The sequence below is a fragment of the Cottoperca gobio genome, unplaced genomic scaffold (assembly GCF_900634415.1).
Source record: "Cottoperca gobio unplaced genomic scaffold, fCotGob3.1 fCotGob3_451arrow_ctg1, whole genome shotgun sequence".
Taxonomy (NCBI): domain Eukaryota; kingdom Metazoa; phylum Chordata; class Actinopteri; order Perciformes; family Bovichtidae; genus Cottoperca; species Cottoperca gobio.
The window spans coordinates 16,596-32,955 of NW_021167018.1; the positions used below are offsets into that span (position 1 = coordinate 16,596).

General features: G+C 42.5%; 1 long non-coding RNA gene across 1 annotated transcript; it reads right to left on the bottom strand.

Moving 5' to 3' along the window:
• Window positions 1-1,339: 1,339 nt before the first annotated feature.
• On the bottom strand, window positions 1,340-10,231 carry LOC115006061 (uncharacterized). Its single transcript, XR_003832015.1, has 5 exons — window positions 9,792-10,231; window positions 4,434-4,651; window positions 3,994-4,167; window positions 3,258-3,331; window positions 1,340-3,170 (listed from the first exon to the last, which is right to left on the bottom strand). It is a non-coding gene; the product is annotated as an uncharacterized LOC115006061 (long non-coding RNA).
• Between the last annotated feature and the right edge of the window lie 6,129 nt (window positions 10,232-16,360).

Consider the following 16,360-nt stretch of genomic DNA (forward strand, 5'->3'; position numbering starts at 1 on the left):
CAACTACAACACCACTCATTATCATTCATTGTCTAGTGATGACCTCTCGGCTGTCGCACTGTGGCATGTGGTTAGAAACTGTAGGTTACAATCATTGGTGGTATTAGAGGCACCACTTTTATATTTGTAAGTGACAATAGTTTGTAAAAATCCAAGTCATTTTATTTATTCACATTTCCATATCAAGTAAACAGGGACAGCTGCTGTACAAACTGTAGGAGGGAAGAAATGATAAGTAGATTAATCAATCAAGTCATCAGGATATTAATAAACAACCACTTTTCTAACTAACGAAGCAATTTAACAAGTGAAAATGCAAAACATTCACTCGTCTTGGCTTCTCAAAGGTGAGCATTTCACGGCCTTTTTGGCATTATATTATTGTAACTTCAATAACTTTGGGATTTAAACTGTTGATAATGATTGACAGAATAATCAATAATGACAACAATTAGTTGCAGCCTGTAAAAACCATTGACCGGCTTTTCTCTCTGTCTCAATGCTAAAATATCTTAGGCTACATCTCATTTTACCAAAGGTATGATATAACCTCAGGCTTTAGTGTGACAATTCAACTAAGCGTCAATGATTCACCAAGACGCTGACACATGTATTGTCTGGGGAGCAGCAGTCCTGGACATTGCAGTGATATTATACATTCAAGGGGTTTCTCTTCTGTGTCTAGCCTCAGGGAGAAAGTGGGGAACATATTCACAAACTGACTGATCTGCCCTGGTGCACAACAACACAAAGTAACACGCACGCGCCCTATTAAAGGCGTCAGCACGTTAGCTATGCAAACGTATGGCGGGTTAACCCGTTAATAACGTGTTGGGTTTAACACACGTAGTTTATTGTGTTGGCAAAGCTGCAGCGGCTGTCCCACACATGCGAGGAGGTGATAACGTAACCGCTAACGTTACCTGTCAAACCGCCTTCTCCGTAACCCCGTCTCCTTTGCAGTACGAAATACTCGTTATCCTCTTCAGGGACCCATCATTTAAACAAGTTCTTCAGCAGATTCTCATCAGGTTTAAGACACATGTTTGAAATGTCATGGAGTTATCTATCAAATCCACCTGTCATGTCACAGTTAGCTGTAACGTAGCACAGCATCAAACCCGTGGACGTTTGTTAGTGTCCGAGTGCCTCCCTTTCCCACGTCGACAAGACATGCTGCCAAAGCTGCAAGGCATTCTGGGATTGTAGTTTTTGACGGGAAAGGTGGTCTCTAGGAGATTCATTCTGCTGGTCCAGCTATTTCATGAATGGATTGGTTCGTTTATTTCTATTAAATGTATTCATCTTTAATTAACATGCAAAATGAAACGCTGCAATATATTTTTAAAATACTTTATTAAACCAGTCACATTTTTACCCCTTTCCTTCATCCAACCTCAAAATACAAGTAGATAAAAAAAAGCTAGAAATGACATGAGAAATAGATCAATATATTAAAGACAAATGTAAACCATTCCCTCCTATTCATTACACATACATACAGAACAATGGAAACACTGAGGAAAATACAATAATAAAAACGCTAATACCTTTTGAAAACGGATACACTTTAAAAAGTGCTTTTCTATTTTTTTGTTTTCCCTTTTATTGACATTTCTGTTATTGGTGTTTTATTGTAAAGTATTATTTCAATGAACTTGGGACAGTGTTGCTCAATATTTACATTTCTCTCTATGCTCATAGTTTTGTAATCATCTCGCCTTCAAAAATTGCTCATTTACTCCTCAACGTGAACTAACCTCCATCACACTGTTGGCTCCACCATCACTTGTTCTTTGCTGCTGCTTCCCTGTGGCAGAGCTGCACCTTTCCTTAGGACTCTTCTTATATCCATCTGTTCAATGAACATTGGCAGATTATGATAGTTAGAACAGCTATTCACCCTTTCCTGCTTACAATTGTTTTCCATAGTGAACAGACCTTAGCTAAAATAGGCCTGGCTACGCCACTGATGACGTGCTGAGAAAAGCTTGTAGAAGACAAAGAGTGATGATGTTACTAAGCAACAGGACACATCTAAACACAACCTGATGTGTGCAGTTTGTTGTTTAAAGGAAGAGTTTGACACTTTGGGGAATATGTTTCTTCACTTTGTTGCTGAGAGTAAAATAAGAAGATAGATCGTCTGTATGCTAAATATTTAGCCCGCTTAGCTTAGCATAAAGACTCTCATAGTTATAATGTATTGTAGCAGAGTCTAACATGTCTTCATATCTTAAAGTTAAATGATGGCATGTGAGTCATAAGCATGAGAACAAATAGCGTTTCATTTTACAAGACACACGTTTAAAGGACTTGTTGACATTATTGAAGGGAAAGAAGACAGAGATCAATATAACAGCTGAGAACAAACTTTGTCACATGAATGTAAATAACTAGCGAGCCAGAAGGATAAACAACAACATTGAGGGACGGCTACAAACTTTAGCTGCTACTAGCTTACAAAGCTAAATGTATTTATAAAATGCACATAAGAGTGAAACTGACTGCTTGTAATCTTCACACGTTTGAAAGAGAGATGTATGCTCCACTGAGCACTGCAGCAACACAGTGAAGCTGTAACATGTTCTATAACTAAAGACGATCACGAGCAGCAGCGATGCTGTTCAAATGGTAAACACCACCTGTCTCCTCAGTAGGCCTGCTCTAATGTATTTATGTTGAGCTAACGTTAGAGAGTCACACAGGGAACTAACATGTTGAGCATCACAAAGACTTTTTACCTTAGAAGATGTTTGGACACAGTCTGACAAACATTAACGCTCTGTGTTGTCAGATCTCACAAGAGTTGCTGAGACAAAAGTTCATTCACGTTCACGTTCAATACTAACAATAACATGAAACACAAAACACAAACATAAGAGCAGAGCTCTGCTTGAATGGTTTGAATCTTCTGCACTATGAATGTTTTCTAGCAGAACACCTGTGAGCAAGTTCTCAGGTTCTTTAGCGACAAACAATAGAAATCTTCACTCCTGCACGTCGTCCATGTAGCAGCAGAAGATCCTCGTCATCCAGGAGAAGAAGCGTCTACAGGAATTCTTGTAGAAGAATATTAATAATAATTATTATTATTATTAATATTGTTATTATAATAATAATAGGAACTTCTTCTTCTTCTTCTTCTTCTTCTTCTTCTTCTTCGTCATCTGTAAATCAAAGAACATTGAATAACTCATCTCAATAATCTAGACACATGTTCTAGATTGATAGATCAAGATGTTCTTTATTATCACCAGAGGTGTTGGGAGGGAGCTCCGTGTTGTCCATGTGGATGCTGGTGGCGTCCAGAGCTGCAGCAGGCTGAGGACTAAACACACGCTGAGTTAGTGAACTCTTCAAAAACCTGCAAACATCCTTTTTCTATGAAACAACGTGACCTCCTGTCAGGTGACTCTTCCAGCTGGATTGTGTTGATGGGGGCTGCAGGCCGGAGCATGATGACACCTGATGGCAGAGCTTCACCTGTGCTGTTGAATAGAAACCCAGACAACCAGCAGCCTGCACTTTAGACAGCCTGCTGGGGTCGATGATCGGAGGAATATATCGGCCTTCTGCTTAGCGAGCAGAGAGAGAGACGACAGGGAATAACAGCACATCACATCTAACTCTGTCAATTAAGAGTTTATTCAACACACCAGATGGTGATTGTTGGACACACACACACACACACACACACACACACACACACACACACACACACACACACACACACACACACACTCCCAGAAAACTGACACTCTGCAACCGCTGCCTTCTATTAAATCATATAGTTATTCATTTCTCACACTGCACTCTAACTTTCACTCTTTAAACCTGTCTTATTCTATTGGAGCTTCATTGACTGTTTTAAATTATATCTAAATATCATTTTATAAAGAGTTTCTCTTGCTCTTTGCCTTGATGCTCTTAATGTTTGTTGTAATGTCTACTAATGTCTGATATATGCACAGCAGATCCAAAGCCTCTCACCAGGAGCTGAGGCGGGAGGTGCTGTGTATGTAGCTCTTGGTAATGAAAGGATGGTTGAGGACATCAGCGGGAGTGATCCGCTCCCTCTCATCCCACGCGACCAGTCTCCTTCAACAGCTCCATGCACTCCCTCCTCTCATCAGCCTCCGTCACGTTGTCCTGCTCCAGACACAGCTAGTTTAGGAAACAAGTGGAAAATACAACAGTCGTCAAGTCCAGGCAAGACTAACCTTCCTCAACATGACGCTTCATGTAAGGCACTTTGTAGCGCTTTGTTGTCACTCTATTTCTCCTCACCTGTTGGCGAGGCGTCTACAACATGTCGTCTTGTTTCTATCAGTACGAGTGCAGTGCTCCGTCAGGAAGGTCTCTCATTATAGTTTGATAGCAGCTCAAACATGCTCAACCAGCAGCTGTGAAATCAACATCATGTTCCTCACCTCCTGATGAAGATCCTGGTGGTGATCGCTGGTCTTTACGTCCACAATCTGTCCAGCGTCTCGTCTCTTACACATCACTACTGTTCCAAAGCTGACATGTCTCAGGGTATCTAGGTACGTGTGGCCTCTGGGGAGCTGGTGATGAAGCCGAGTCTCAGAGGAAGAAGAAGGCCATGAAGCTGAACGGTACATGGCCGTATTTCTTCTCTCACACACACCTGAAAGTGTAATGGAGACAAAAGAGAAGAAATGTGTTATTACATAAAAAGAGTTTGAGGTGTTTAAATATAACTAGAGCTTTAACTAACCTACTTAAAACTCATTAATTACTTTTTACATTCATTTAATCTTTAAAATCATTATAAAGTCACAAACTTAAATTTCTAATTATATTTAGTCAAACAATCCAAAGGTTAAAAACAGAATAATGAATATGTTGCTGTTATCAGCAAATGTTTGGTATTTTGAAGCATGTTGGTCTTCTGGCTCCAGGGAGGGCAATGCTGCACGGAAATATCTCAACGACGACTTGATGCATCGACCTGAAACTCATTGTCCCCGGAGGATGAATCTTTCACACTTTAGTGATCCTGTCTTTTCCTTCGGGACACCAGGAGGTTGACATTTATGGTACATTTAAAGACACATTGGTATAGATATCCATGTTTCCCTCAGGATACATTTGAATATCTTTGGTGACCCTAATGTTTAATCTAGCGCCATCTTCAGGTACTTATTTTGAGGTTCATGACCAAATACCTTCAAAAGTATTGACATTCCCTTCAGCCTCAGCAGTGTTTGTGTTAAGTGTTAACTAGCTAATGTTGGCATGCTAACATGGCTAACTGAACTGGTAAACACGGTAAACATGTGGATGTATTAGGAGCTACACATTAGCATGTTGAACACGTTAGCATGCTGAGGTTAGCATTTAGCTCGCACGCAATCCAGCCCCTGTGCAATATGAATAATCGCATTGAATGTAATTTCCTCTCCACTGCCCTTTTCACACTGGACACGTTGTGTGAGCGTGACATGCATGCTTTTATTCCCATGGTAACGAGTCAGACCTTCATACTAGTGATGGAGGTCCGGCTCTTTTCAAAGACTCGGCTCTTCTGGCTCGGCTCCTTTAGAAGAGCTCTTACGGCTCCCAAATGGCTCTTCATTTAGTATCACTCGGAGCCTTCTATTTGAGCCTAATTTAACAATTATAAGTGGTTTGTGTGTTGTAAGCTATTTTTCATTCAGTGTTTTAATGAAAGCCTTATTTTTATGCATTTATTTCATTGCCCTTGAGGCAATATCAAATTAACATTAGAGCTGGCCCGCCGGTATTATACAGCGCATTCACCGCTAATACTACAAATCCCATAATGCTCTGCTGTTGTTTTGGCGCGCCAGCCATGCTCTCTCCTCTGTGTCAGTAGCGATCCGTGTTCTTGCGCAACGCTTCTGCTGAAAGCCGGCCGGCTCCCCCCGCCTCCCCGTGCCTCTCTCCCAGACGTGCTGCGGCCTCATTCTACAACTGTCAGTGTCACTGTGTTACCCCTACCAACAATGGCGAAAAGGAAGGCAGAAAACAGAACTTTTCTGGACAGGTGGGAGACAGAATATCTGTTTATATATGTAAAAGACAGACCTGTTTGTCTCGTTTGTGGAGCCAACGTGTCGGTAACTAAGGAGTACAACATTAGGCGACACTATGAAACGAAACACCAGGACAAGTACAAGGACCTGGACACGACTCAAAGGAGCCAGAAAGTAGAGGAGATGAAAAGAGGTTTGGTTTCACAACAGAATATGTTCAAAAAAGTCACAGCACAAAATGAGGCTGCTGTAAAGGCAAGTTCTATCGTGGCAGAAGATCAGCCCGACCCTTTAATGAGGGAGAGTTTGTTAAAAAGTGCATGCTGAAAGTTTGTGACCAAGTGTGCCCAGAGAAAAAGCAGGCCTTTTCAAACGTAAGCCTGAGCAGGAACACAATAGCTGAGCGCACATGTGATCTTGCCACCAATCTGCATGACCAGCTGATGGAAGAGGGAAAAGATTTAGTTTCTCTTTCCCTTGCTGTGGACGAGAGCACTGACGCGTCTGATACTGCGCAGCTGTCAGTCTTCATCCGCGGTGTCGACTCAAATCTGTGTGTTACGGAGGAGCTTTTGGGATTTAAATCCATGCATGGCACAACCACAGGGAAGGACATCTTTGAGGAGGTTTGCAAATGTGTAAGTGAAATAAACCTGCCGTGGGATAAACTCGTGGGATTAACCACTGATGGTGCGCCAGCGATGAGTGGTACAAAGAATGGACTGGTGGGCACGATTCGTGAAAAGATGCGGGAAGAGAACTGTGCAGGTGAGCTATCTGTTTATCACTGCATCATACATCAAGAGTCACTGTGTGCTAAAGCCCTAAAGATGGAACATGTTATGACCACAGTAACACAAGTTGTTCACTTTATAAGAGCCAAAGGTCTGAATCACCGCCAGTTTAAGTCTTTTCTGGACGAGTTTGGTTCGGAACACACAGACGTGCCGTATCACACAGAGGTGAGATGGTTCAGCCGCGGAAAAGTACTGAACAGATTTTTCGAGCTGCGTGAAGAAATATGTCAGTTTCTGCAAAGCAAAGGGAAGGACACAGCAGAGCTCTGGGAGCAAAGGTTTCTGTGTGAGCTGGCCTTTCTGTGTGACATCTCAAGCCATCTTGATGCGCTGAACCTGCAGCTACAGGGGCGGGGCCGCATCATCACAGATATGTACTCGTCAGTGAGAGCTTTTAAAACTAAACTCTGCCTGTGGGAGAATCAGCTGCTGCAAGGAAACCTTGGCCATTTCCCCTGCTGCCAAACCATAACAACGCAGATCTCTACCGCCGTGTGCGCACAGTTTGCTCAACAACTCAGTGTACTCGGCGCTGAGTTTATCCGGCGATTTGGCGACTTTGATGGTCAGAAATGTAGATTTGAACTGCTTAGTAATCCCTTCGCAGTTGATGTGGAAAAAGCACCAACTAACCTCCAAATGGAGCTGATTGAACTCCAGTGTGATGACACGCTGAAGTCAAAGTATGATGCTGTTGGCGCCGCACAGTTTCCACAATTCATCCCTGACACAATGCCTCAGCTCCGCACCCAAGCTGCTCAATTGCTCTCCATGTTCGGCAGCACTTATCTATGTGAGCAACTTTTCTCCTCAATGAAGATGACGAAAACGTGTCACAGGATACGTCTGACTGATGAACACCTTCGTTCGATAATGAAGGTTGCCTCAGCTCAAAGCCTGAACCCCGACATTAATGAACTAGTATCCAAGAAAAGATGCCAGGTATCTGGCTTGGGCACATCAGATTAGATCAGTGTGTCGCAAACTGAGCAGTAAAAAGGCCTGAATGGTTGATTTATTCATTGTTATTTTGTTTACAAATGTATTAGCCTGTGGAAAAAGTTAATGTTGATATTTACCTCAGAAGGCTGCAAATAGAAAAGAGGCATTCCATTTTTTATTTAAATTTGATTTAATATACCATTGATGTTTTTTAATTATTATTATTATTATTATTATTATTTGAAAGTCGATCTTGCATGTCACTATAAAGTTATATAAGCCTTGCTTGTTCAATATTCAATGCAAAACTTGTTTGGGTCCCTATTAAAAGGTTCATTTGTTCAACCTTGGCCCACGGCTTTGTTCAGTTTAACATTTTGGCCCAGTCTGTATTTGAGTTTGACACCCCTGCTTTAAATGAACAACTTAACACAGAACCACAGCAAACAGATCAAATAAATAAAGATCAAAGTCTGAACATTATGACACTTTAGATAATAATAATAATAATAATAATAATAATAATAAATTGTATTTATAAAGCGCCTTTCAAAGCTAAAAGCAATCTCAAGGCGCTAAAATGCAGGACACCAACAACAACAACAGACATAAGATTTCACAGAAAGGCTTTTGTGAAGAGAAAGGTTTTTAGGCTCTTCTTGAAGGAGTCGGTGGCCTGAGCAGAAGGCCCGATCGCCCATGGTGCGGAGCTTGGTCCTGGGGGGTGGAGCAAAGTTTCTTTAGAGGAGCGGAGGTTGCGTGTGGAGGTTTGTTGAGGGAGGAGTTCCTTGAGGTACGGAGGAGCATTTCCATGTATGCACTGATGGGTGAGGAGGGAGATGTTGTATTCGATCCTGAATGCGACAGGAAGCCAGTGGGGGGAGTGGAGGATGGGTGGGATGTGGTTATATTTTCGCACCCTCATCAGGATCCGAGCGGCGCTGTTCTGGATATATTGGAGCTTTTGAAGGCTCCCGCTTGGAATCCCGATGAGGAGAGCGTTACAGTAGTCCAACCTTGAGGAGACAAAGGCGTGGACGAGTTGTTCAGCATCTGACAGGGAGAGTGTGGGGCGGAGCTCTGCAATGTTCCTGAGGTGGTACAAGGAGGTCTTGCACAGAACAAGCAATTCAAGCCCCGTGCATTGAATGCATCTTTTCTTGTTTTTCTTAATGCATGTATATAATTCTTACTGCTTTTTATAGTTTACTTTTATATTTAATTTGACATATTTTACTTGGCTTTTATATTTACTATTTCTAAATTTGTATTTAAGGTTTGTTTGTTTGTGGAAAACAACAAACAGACTGACACCAAATACAACTTACAAGAAAGGGGGAACTACAACACACACACACACACACACACACACACACACACACACACACACACACACACACACACACACACACACACACACACACACACACACACACACACAGTTACAGTCAGAGACATAGTGGAGGAGGAAAACAAACAAAATCCGCTGCTAAATGTTGTACTTTAAAATGACACAGTATAATTGTAAAGTTTAAGTATAATTATTTATTACAGCTCAAAATGGTCTGCGAGCCATATCTCGTCATCGAAAGAGCCATAGGTTCCCGACCCCTGATCTATTGCATGTTAGGAAAATAAGAAGATGCCAATTCCAAATCTTTGTGTTCTGTTTTTAACGTGAGAGAGTAACGTCGGCTATATTTTCTGAACTCACTCTTAAAACCCGCCATAAATAAATGAATAACTATTTCTCCTGTAACGTTACATGAACATACAGCGCAGACTTGTTATAGGAGCGTGACTAGTTTTACTTTAGGTATTTTCGCTCTTTCAGTTTTGTTGACAGTTTGACAGGTTCAACAAAGGAATGCTGAAAATAATAACAGTGGAAATAATATTGAAAAGATCCATTTAGTAGTTATGTGACTGTAAACTATGGTTTCTCTACATACTGTGGGGAGAAGAGACGCTCACCCGCTGTGTTTGGTTTCTTATGTAAATGAATATGAAACATGAGAAATGTTCCTACCTGTGTGGTTGCAGACGCTCTTTAACTCGCAGTTATCGACTGTAGAAAATAACACATACAAACAAAACAAAAGAACAAAGCTTCGTCTGCTGCTCTCCAGATAGTCTAACACTTTACAGCGCAGCAAGCATCAATAATAAAGTTAAAAAGTCCTATTTTATAATTATACATTCATCCAGAGTTCATGGAGTCAGACGGAAGGTTCGCTGCCGATGAGCCTCGCGCCGCTGTGACTGCTCTGCGCGAGGAGGAGACCTGGAACAGCTGTACACGTCAGAGCACCTTTATAGTCTCGAGCAGTGGTTAACAACACTTTCCTTAAGTGGCTTCTCTATCTTCATCCTTGTGCCCTCTGTCCTGACATTACTTAACTCGTTTGAAGTAAACTCAGATAAATGAAAGTATATATGAATAAAAAAATACATAAATAAATGTGTGAATAAATGAATAAGTAAATAAATATAAAGATGTATAAATATTATAATTACACAAATACATATAACACTGTATATATTTAATGTCTCATTTAATTTGTGATTGATTTATTTACTGTAACATGAGGCATTACATAACAGAATTATTTATTTAAACACTGTGAATAAATGAAAGTACATATCAATAAAAATATGTACATAAGTCATTTTTTAATAAATGCATAAGTAAATAAATATACAAATATTTAAACATCTAAATACCTAAATAAATAAACACACAAATACAATTAACATTATTATATTTAATGTCTTGTGAACCTTTGTGGCATTAAATATTAATACAAATATGAATCTTTTATCTTTTAATCTCCTAAAGATGGATTATTATATCTCTCTGCTCTGTGACTGTTCAAGGTACAATTAGATATTCAGGGACAGGCGCACCCTGCGCTCTTTGTGGCTGCAACATGCTCTCTTTAGGCCAGATGAAAGAATCAGCATTAGCTAATAACATAAACTATTTCTCCGATTTCATGGATCACTACTCAGCAGCTACCATGTTGTGGCCGCACGTCTTGAGAACTGATTAGTGATTGAGTGCTGAGTGATGAAGTTCCTTCCTTGGTGCTGTTGTAGGGTTAGGGTAAGCTTTATATGTGCACTACCATGCTCACTGTCTGAACTTGCTCTTGCTGGACAGTGACACATACAGTCAACATTGTGTCTGTTGTTTACTTGAGAAGCTATTCACTGTCCAACTGAGGATGATCCATGATGCAGACATCTTGAAACAGTTCTCTCCACATGCTTCACTGAGATGGTCATTGCTTCTTCTGCAGTCCAGCAAACCAGCACCTTCCACCATCCTGGAAGCAATTTCATCAACCAGGTCCTGTGTTGAAATGCTAAAGAACAAGAAGAGGAAAGGTGTCATTGAGGTGCCTGATCTTCTCCCCCGCTCCCTGCTCCTCTCACATGCTCCTGTCCAGGAGAGGATTACAGAGAACAACAGCATGAACACTTACAGAGAGAAAGAAAGAAACACTTATTGTATAAGTAAACAGAATCATTTAAGGGGTGGGGGACTTTACTGGGAAATACCTACAAACGACACCCAAAGTAAATTGAAAGCTGCTCTTCAACCATTTGCACCAGCTGCATGATTTTGGTCTCATTCAAAAGATAACTCTCTTATTGTTCTTGCTAAACAGTGAAGAATCACTCCAAGAGCTTCTGGCACTGAGTAATAGTGGTCTGAATATACTGAATGTGAAGAAAACACACTCCGTCTGAAGTTTGTTGTTGAAAAAGATGTCTGAAGATGGTACAGCTGGTAGTCCAGAGCTGAAATACACAATAGAAACATAGAACCAAGTGTTATCAAGTTCACCACCAAACTTCAGATAAAAGGCACAACAACTTAACTTATGACACAGGTTGTTCTAAGAGTAACCCCAGGCGTACACAAGCTGTGCATTTGTAGATATTATAATATTTATTAATAAAAAGGCCATAAATAACTATCATAAATAGCTATTATATAACCAATATTCAGTCAGTAGTAATGACACAAAGTAATAAAGTACAAACACATTTTTTGTAATATTTGTAAGTCAGGCTGGTATTTATTTACACGGTTACACTTGCAAACCTTTAACACGTGAAATTATTATAGTAGAGTCTTTTGTTTTTAACTCAAGTGTTTGTTTGTATGGAAGCTCCAAATATAAGAAGGAAAATGTCAAATGTGATGAAGTCCGGTCTGGTTATTTTAAACCATTTCATAATGAACGTCACAGAACAATTACTGTGTCGTGCAATAAACTGTTACCGACAGAAGACTTTGGCCATGTCGCTCACCCCTACCATGGTAGAACTTCAGTTTCTCCAGTTGTTTGCAGTTTGATACAAAGAAGAATTGTTGTTATTTATTTATTAACCTTTATTTTACCAGAGAGTCCTGGCCAAGATAGGCAGCAGCACAGTTACAGACAAAAAACAAGATTAATTAACTTGTAATATAATGTTGTGGTTTTGAATCAGAATCAGAATTCAGTTTTCACAGACAGGAATTTGTGTAACATGAGGTGTCTCAGCATGGAGGCCTGGGGAGAGGTGAGCAGATGTAATCTCTACAATCACCCTATTTCTCCTCACCTGTTGGCGAGGCGTCTACAACATGTCGTCTTGTTTCTATCAGTACGAGTGCAGTGCTCGGTCAGGAAGGTCTCTCATTATAGTTTGATAGCAGCTCAAACATGCTCAACCAGCAGCTGTGAAATCAATATCATGTTTCTCACCTCCTGATGAAGATCCTGGTGGTGATCGCTGGTCTTTACGTCCACAATCTGTCTTACACATCACTACTATGTCTCTGGTAGGGGACAGAGGGACACTAGCTCAGTGTCTATGTCTCTGGTAGGGGACAGAGGGACACTAGCTCAGTGTCTATGTCTCTGGTAGGGGACAGAGGGACACTAGCTCAGTGTCTATGTCTCAGGTCGGGGACAGAGGGACACTAGCCCAGTGTCTATGTCTCTGGTAGGGGACAGAGGGACACTAGCTCAGTGTATATGTCTCAGGTCGGGGACAGAGGGACACTAGCATAGTGTCTATGTCTCAGGTCGGGGACAGAGGGACACTAGCTCAGTGTCTATGTCTCTGGTAGGGGACAGAGGGACACCAGCACAGTGTCTATGTCTCAGGTCGGGGACAGAGGGACACTAGCTCAGTGTCTATGTCTCTGGTAGGGGACAGAGGGACACTAGCTCAGTGTCTATGTCTCTGGTAGGGGACAGAGGGACACCAGCACAGTGTCTATGTCTCTGGTAGGGGACAGAGGGACACTAGCTCAGTGTATATGTCTCTGGTAGGGGACAGAGGGACACTAGCTCAGTGTCTATGTCTCTGGTAGGGGACAGAGGGACACTAGCTCAGTGTCTATGTCTCTGGTAGGGGACAGAGGGACACTAGCTCAGTGTCTATGTCTCTGGTAGGGGACAGAGGGACACTAGCTCAGTGTCTATGTCTCTGGTAGGGGACAGAGGGACACTAGCTCAGTGTATATGTCTCTGGTAGGGGACAGAGGGACACTAGCACAGTGTCTATGTCTCTGGTAGGGGACAGAGGGACACTAGCTCAGTGTCTATGTCTCTGGTAGGGGACAGAGGGACACTAGCTCAGTGTCTATGTCTCTGGTAGGGGACAGAGGGACACTAGCTCAGTGTCTATGTCTCTGGTAGGGGACAGAGGGACACTAGCCCAGTGTCTATGTCTCTGGTAGGGGACAGAGGGACACCAGCACAGTGTCTATGTCTCAGGTCGGGGACAGAGGGACACTAGCTCAGTGTCTATGTCTCTGGTAGGGGACAGAGGGACACTAGCTCAGTGTCTATGTCTCTGGTAGGGGACAGAGGGACACCAGCACAGTGTCTATGTCTCTGGTAGGGGACAGAGGGACACTAGCTCAGTGTCTATGTCTCTGGTAGGGGACAGAGGGACACTAGCTCAGTGTCTATGTCTCTGGTAGGGGACAGAGGGACACTAGCTCAGTGTCTATGTCTCTGGTAGGGGACAGAGGGACACTAGCTCAGTGTCTATGTCTCTGGTAGGGGACAGAGGGACACTAGCTCAGTGTCTATGTCTCTGGTAGGGGACAGAGGGACACTAGCTCAGTGTCTATGTCTCTGGTAGGGGACAGAGGGACACTAGCTCAGTGTCTATGTCTCTGGTAGGGGACAGAGGGACACTAGCTCAGTGTCTATGTCTCTGGTAGGGGACAGAGGGACACTAGCCCAGTGTCTATGTCTCTGGTAGGGGACAGAGATGATTTGATGAAGTCATCAAATTATTGTAGTGCAGTAGAAAGTACAAAATTGAAACTCTCAAGTAGTTCAAAATGATACTTAATGATAGTACTTATCCATTCTTGAATCACAAATCCAGCCGAGGAAAGGTATTTTTGTCCGGAAGCTGGGGAACAATAATCTGTTTGGGCGGGGGGAGAAAGGAAAAGAAGGTTGAAGAAGAAGAGAAAAATATGCGACATCCTTTCACCAAGTTTCTTGGAAGCAGGGAAATATCACATGCTGGTATACACACACACACACACACACACACACACACACACACACACACGCACACACACACACACCACACACACACACACACACACACACACACACACACACACACACACACACACACACCTTCCAGGTGGTCAGGAGCTCTGCTGTAGCTTTTGCCCTTGAACAACTGCTGCTCTTTGGTCATCCTCACCAGGATGAGATGCACCACTTCCCCCATCTACAGGCCGCTGACCATCTTCTCAAACCGGCACGCCAACACACACAAAGATGTTTCATTCATACCTTTAAACAGACCTACCGAAATACTGTATCTACACATGCACATACAAACACTAATGCAGCCTGACGGAGTGTTTCAGCAAGTACACCTCCTCACATACATCATAGGACATTTATTTCACATTTTCCACTTTAAATTGCCTTTGATAGCGCGAGAGAGAGAGAGAGAGAGCGAGAGCGAGAGCGGAGAGCGAGGTATATAGGTCACACCTCAGACATGATTTTTCTCTAGTACTTATTTTAAACCAATTTCCTCGTGTGAATGAGCCACTTATAACATTTTGTGAAGTGCTCGCAATGAAAATGTCAATATATGGCACTGCATACCCCTAGTCTGTATTTATCCTGCACTTTATTTTTAAACATGAGCTACAACCAGCATCACTCCGAATGTCTTCTGCACAGTCCAGATTTCAGACATAAAACATCATGGGATCCCTCCTCAGTCTCTCCCTGAGGTTTCTAACATTTCTCCCCCTTTAATTATGAGGTTTCTTTCAGGAAGTTTTTCCTTGTGCGATGCGAGGGTCTAAGGACAGAGGGTGTAAGGACAGAGGGTCTAAGGACAGAGGGTTGTAAGGACAGAGGGTGTAAGGACAGAGGGTGTAAGGACAGAGGGTCTAAGGACAGAGGGTTGTAAGGACAGAGGGTCTAAGGACAGAGGGTCTAAGGACAGAGGGTCTAAGGACAGAGGGTGTAAGGACAGAGGGTCTAAGGACAGAGGGTCTAAGGACAGAGGGTCTGAGGACAGAGGGTCTAAGGACAGAGGGTCTAAGGACAGAGGGTCTAAGGACAGAGGGTCTGAGGACAGAGGGTCTGAGGACAGAGGGTCTAAGGACAGAGGGTCTAAGGACAGAGGGTCTGAGGACAGAGGGTCTAAGGACAGAGGGTGTAAGGACAGAGGGTCTAAGGACAGAGGGTCTGAGGACAGAGGGTGTGAGGACAGAGGGTGTAAGGACAGAGGGTCTAAGGACAGAGGGTCTAAGGACAGAGGGTCTAAGGACAGAGGGTGTAAGGACAGAGGGTTGTAAGGACAGAGGGTCTAAGGACAGAGGGTCTGAGGACAGAGGGTCTAAGGACAGAGGGTCTAAGGACAGAGGGTCTAAGGACAGAGGGTGTCGTATCCTGTACAGTCTGTAAAGCACACTGAGACAAATGTATAATTGGGCGATATAAATACATTTGATTTGATTTGATTTGATTTGAAAACCAGAAACTTTCCCCCTTTGTGAATCTCTGCTGTGCAACTTAATGATCTCTGAGGAACACAAGATTACAATTTATTATAATAATAATAATATTATTATTATTATTGTTAGTATTATATACAGTATGTATACACATCATATGAGCACACATGATTCTTTGAGGAGGGGCTCAGTTTTGCAGATCTGTAAACAATTATTTATTTTTCTAATTTAATTTACTTATTGTTTCTGCTGCAGTCTCTAAAGCAGGGGTTCCCAAAGTGGGGGTCACGAGACGCCGAGGCTTCATATGAGGTGGCATATTTAATTGCACACACCAAAAGCCACACACTATCGGGGGAAACCCTGATAAGACCTGCTGCTATCGCTATGAGTCGCACAATGCATGGGGATAAACAGGCGCGGGAGCTAGAAGCAGTGCTGCTGGTAAAGAGCACAGGCGAGGACATTTTCACAAAGCTTGACAACAAACTAAAAGAAGAGGGAGTGTCTTGGGATGAGTGCATCGGTGTGTGTCCAGTCGGTGCTGCAGCAATGCTGGGGGGAAAGAAAGGACTAAA